We start from the raw sequence: 5,300 nt of genomic DNA, 5'->3' as shown, positions 1-5,300 counted from the left end.
CTTTAGTAGGGCTGGTCTCAGAATAAATAAAAGTAAGATTGGAAGATGGAATTGGGGGCGTGGATAAGAGGTGTGACTTTAAAATCCATTTAAAGCAAAGACAAGACCACTAAATGATTAGGAATTGTGTCGAGTAACGACAAAACCAATGGAATATAGGAAATTTGATTGGAATTGTTGTTTACCAGAGTTTAGTCCAAAATTAGGTGAAGCTTAACGTTCTGAGATGCTATTTATTCATCGTTTAAACATTGTTGAACCTGAGAACTTCATAGAACTTAGAAACATTTACTTCTTCATATATATTTTATTTAACGTTCTCATTTATATTCGTAAACAATCGCTATTATGTATATATTTTAGTATGCTCAATTACCATTGGAAACAATCGCTCTCAGAGATATAAATATGTATATACCATACAATAGAGTTGCAAAAGAACCGTTGTGGCCATGGACGTCCCTGCATTTTTCACAGTTAATTCGCATGGCTTCATTATCCACAAGCTTCCATGTCTCTGGCCTCTTTTTTTCATTGTTACAGTTAGCCTGCTCTGCCTTTTCCTGCACATTAAGCTTTCCAATGGCCAACACAGTAATAGCCCTTCAATGGCTCGAACGTCTCTGTTTGAATTTCTGAGAAATCGCCACAGGCTTCTTGAGTGGCAAACAAAAATTCTTTCCTCATCACCATCTCAGAGCATGCGGGTATCAGTTTTGCCAGGAGGACTCCGGGGAGTCGTCACTTCGAATCCTGCAAACCTGGAGCATGTGCTCAAGACCAATTTCGACAATTATCCGAAGGGTCAGCGTTTCAGATTCCTTTTCCACGATTTCTTGGGCAGAGGAATCTTCAACGCCGACGGGGAGCTATGGAAGATGCAGAGGAAACTTACCACCTACGAATTCAATACCAAGTCTCTTCGGAGTTTCGTGGTCGAGACGGTGCAGTGGGAGATTCGGAATCGTCTCATGGTTGTGCTTCACAATGCTTGCCAACAAGGGGAGCCTGTAGATCTGCAGGATATTCTACAGAGATTTTTATTTGACAACATTTGCAGAGTTGCGTTCGGGGTCGATCCCGGTTGCCTCCATCCTTCTCTGCCTGCTACGCGGATTGCAGAAGCCTTTGACTCCGCCACAGAGATTTCATTCGGGAGATTCCTTTCGATAGCTCCCGAGGTCATGCTGGGGATCAAACGCCTGCTCAACATTGGATCCGAGAGGCGCCTTCGCGAAGCGCTTCGTGTGGTGGATGAATTCGTTGAGGATGTTATTCGATCAAGAAAGGAATCAGATGGTGGTATTGAGATTGAAGAAGAACATCATGACCTTCTTTCCAGATTCATGGCGGCTATCGATGACAGGGGATTGAATCATGAGGTCAATCTCCTGAAGGAAATGGTGATTAGCATTATGCTGGCGGGCAGAGATACTGCTGCCGCCGCTCTGACATGGTTTTTCTGGCTTCTTTCTTCTCATCCCCTTGTAGAAGAAGCCATTCGCCATGAAATTCTCAGCGTCTTAGCCAAACGTGGGGTCAATAAAGGGGAAGAAGAGGAATTAAACGGAGTAGCTCTGTTTAATTACGAGGAAGTCAAGGGCATGCCATATCTCCATGCCACCCTGTGCGAGTCAATGAGATTGTACCCTCCCATCCCTGTCGACACCAAAATTGCTTCTAGCGATGATGTGTTACCGGACGGAACATGCATGAGAAAAGGGTGGTTTCTGTGTTACAATATTTATTCAATGGGAAGGATGGAGAGTATCTGGGGCAAAGATTTCATGGAGTTCAAGCCAGAGAGATGGCTGGACGTTAACGGGAACTTTGAAGTGGAGAACTCATTCAAGTTTCCAGTATTCAACGCGGGACCTCGTATTTGCATGGGGAAAGAGATGGCCTTCATACAGATGAAGTCCATCGTTGCCTCTCTTCTTCATCGCTTTACTGTAAAGATAGATAAGGAATACTGTGCACAGTATACTCTTTCAATAACTCTGCGCATGAAGGGTGGTTTGCCAGTTATTGTTAACCGTTTATAGATACCAATATTTATAGGGCAGAGATGTTTACAGTTATAATAGCTAGCTAGTTACACCAGGGTATTGGTGTCCTCTTGTCCTGGGGAAACTTAATGTTACTGTAGAATTTGGAAATATTTAGGAATGTCAATGGTTCAACCTGACTCCTCTCTATGAAATTCTAAAACATTTCCTAATTAAGGAGTTCAGATGCTCAACAGTCCTTGGAAACAGGTGAGTACGTACGTTCTTTGATTGATTGCGTCTCAATAAGGGTTTGACATAATGGCGTTTATTTGGGTAACAAATATATAGTTTGTTAATGGGCGTTTTTTAATTAAATAATTAGTCTGTCAAAATTCAATAATAAACATACACAGTTCTTACTCATTTACCGATTGGTAAAATGAAGTATTTATTTAGATTCTTTTAATTATATTAAGACAACATGAATTTGTCCTGGCAGTATATTTTAACAATCGTCTTTTGTGATTGATGTAGGGTGTGTTATGAAATACTAGTTATAAATTGTTAAAGTATAATACTAGTTATTTTAACAATCGTCTTTTGTGATTGATGTAGGGTGTGTTATGAAATACATATAAATTGTTAAAGTATAACATGAGTTGTGATTTCAGTATTTGGCTTATTGGCTTTCATTTATATTAATTGTTATTTTTACTATTTAGAGAACAATATATTATTGAGATATTTTTTTTTTTAAATATTTGAATAAATTTTAAAATATATTTAAATTAGTTTATAGGGATCAAATTCAGTGCAAATTTTATTATTGAAGTTTAGAATTTGAGGAAAAGTTTACACTTTAATGGATTTAATTTTTCTGTTTATGATACAACTTAGATGATTATCATTATTATGTATATGTTTAGATTATCATTATTATGTATATGTTTGAGATAAACTTCGAAATTCACATTATTTTTCTTTGCTTGATATGACCATATTATATTCTCTTTAATTTAGAATGTGTTGCTTGCCTATGTTCTCTTTAATGGTTTATAAGTCTATGTTTGGATGCTTTGAATGGTTTATGTGTGGATTTGGATGGTAATGTTTGTGGATATTATACTTGTTCTGTTATATTTCTATAGTTGTATCTAATTGTTTGTTAGTAATTAGTTGATGACGAAGAAGGGGGGAAATCTTGTTATGTTATATTTCTATAGTTGTATGTAATTGTTTGTTAGTAATTAGTTGATGACGAAGAAGGGGGGAAATCTTGTTAATATTTTGCACGAGGATTGATATTTGCACATCTATTTCATTTAATTTTAGGTATCACAACTTTTGACCACTAATTAATTCTTAATGGTATCGCTCCAAGTATTACTAAATATAACTTGAATAATAGTTTTAATAATTTACTGTGTGAAGATTACTCTTGAAATAATTTGTTTCTTTGCTACTGTTTGAAATAATTTACAACATCAAGATTAACAACATCTAAAGCAAGCAATGAAATAGGATTAGAAAACATCCATATTGAAACCAATGCATCTAATGTAAGCAATAAAATAAGATTAGAAATCAACATCTACATTGAAATCAATGCATCCAATGCAAGCAATGTAATAGGATTAAAAATCACCATCTACAAGGAAATCAATGCATCTAGTGGGAGAATACACCTTTGAGTGCAATGAGTAATTATAAATAAAATTACAATAAATAAAATAATCAATGTATCCAATGCAAGTAATGGAATAGGATTAGAAATCACCACCTACACTGAAATCAATGCATCTAGCCCAAGCAATCAAATAGGATTAGAAATCAACATCTACACTGAAATTGATGCATTTAGTGCAAACAATTAAATATAATTAGAAATTAACATCTACTTTAAAATCAATGCATCCAATGCAAGCATTGGAATACGATTAGAAATCATCATCTACAATGAAATCAATGCATCTAGTGGAAAAATACACCTTTCAGTGCAATGAGTAATTATAAATAAAGTTACAATGAATAAAATAATAAAATTAATTTTAAATTTTATTAGATTGATTATTTTTTCTAAATATTCTAAATGAATAATTTATTTAATAGTTGAAATCAATGCATCTAGTCGTAGAATACATCTTTCAGTGCAATGAGCAATTATAAATAAAATTACAATAAATAAAATAATAAAGTTAATTTTAAAATTTTATTATATTGATTAACTTTTCTAAATATTCTAAAAGAATAATTTAATTAATAATTGAAATAATGTTTAATTTACCAAAATAAATTATCAAAATTTTTCAAAATAATAATCTATATATGCATTCAAAACAACATTTTTAATAACAACAAAATTATAATCTCAATAAAAATTATATAACTTAATTCTAAGAAAAAAACTAATTAGCCCGACAAAACCCCACCCCAACTTATTCTTGAACTGACTATACGGAATGAAAATGTAAATGGTTTTAGCTTTGTATGTACACACTAACCCACCGTAACAAAGGGAAAAGAGAGTTCGAGATACTCTGCAATGGAGGTGTTGGGTAAACTGGAACTTCGATTGGGTCAACTCATACCTATAACGGGTGGTGTTTTCATCCCCTTTTCGATAAGCGATAACTAATACATCACGAGAGATGTGGATTGATTTGGGTCCGTAATGCTCCACTATTATTCTTCTCATAGCCAGACTACGAAGAGAAAAGAAATGGTATCAATGAGGAAGAAGTCTGGCTATGAATGCACTTTTTTTGGGCTTGCTTCGCATGGATTTTATGTGACTTTACATTCAAGGTTGATATTTCAATTGTATATTCATTATGTTTCGTGAAATTTACATATACTCAAGTAATAAGATTCTATAATCGACATACTTTAAATTTATATTAAAATTATTTAAATTTGGAAATATTCCAAAATTCCAATGTCAACTTATTATTCAAGATATTAACAGCGGATAAGTAGCCTGATTGTTAATGCACTTTCTTGGGCTCGCTTGGCATCGACTTTATGACACTTTCCATTCGAGGGTGAGACTTGCATGTTCATCGATTAAAGCACGAGAAATTAGACTAAAGAAGAATATAGTTATCATATAGTTGGCAATATATGTAGTTATAATATATTTGGCAACATTTGTGCAAGTATTCGTGCTGGTCTCGAGTCGGTTATGGGTAACAATTATTTTTTTCCCTATAACGTTTTATAATTATCACTTCTTTTATAAAAATAGATTAAGTTAGATTTTTACAAAAGTAAGTTAAAAAAAAAAAAAAAAAAAAGTTAATTGTTATGTTT

The 5,300-nt window shown here is 33.8% G+C and overlaps 1 pseudogene; it reads left to right on the top strand.

Moving 5' to 3' along the window:
* Positions 1-324: 324 nt before the first annotated feature.
* Positions 325-2,188, top strand: LOC149263545 (cytochrome P450 CYP94D108 pseudogene; annotated as a pseudogene).
* Positions 2,189-5,300: the final 3,112 nt, after the last annotated feature.

The sequence above is a fragment of the Pinus tabuliformis genome, chromosome 6 (genome assembly GCF_031772625.1).
Source record: "Pinus tabuliformis cultivar Carrire ecotype Pingquan chromosome 6, CPIR1, whole genome shotgun sequence".
In the NCBI taxonomy this organism is placed as follows: Eukaryota; Viridiplantae; Streptophyta; class Pinopsida; order Pinales; family Pinaceae; genus Pinus; species Pinus tabuliformis.
The sequence above is the reverse complement of the archived record's forward strand: the minus strand, read 5'-3'. Positions and strand labels throughout refer to the sequence as shown.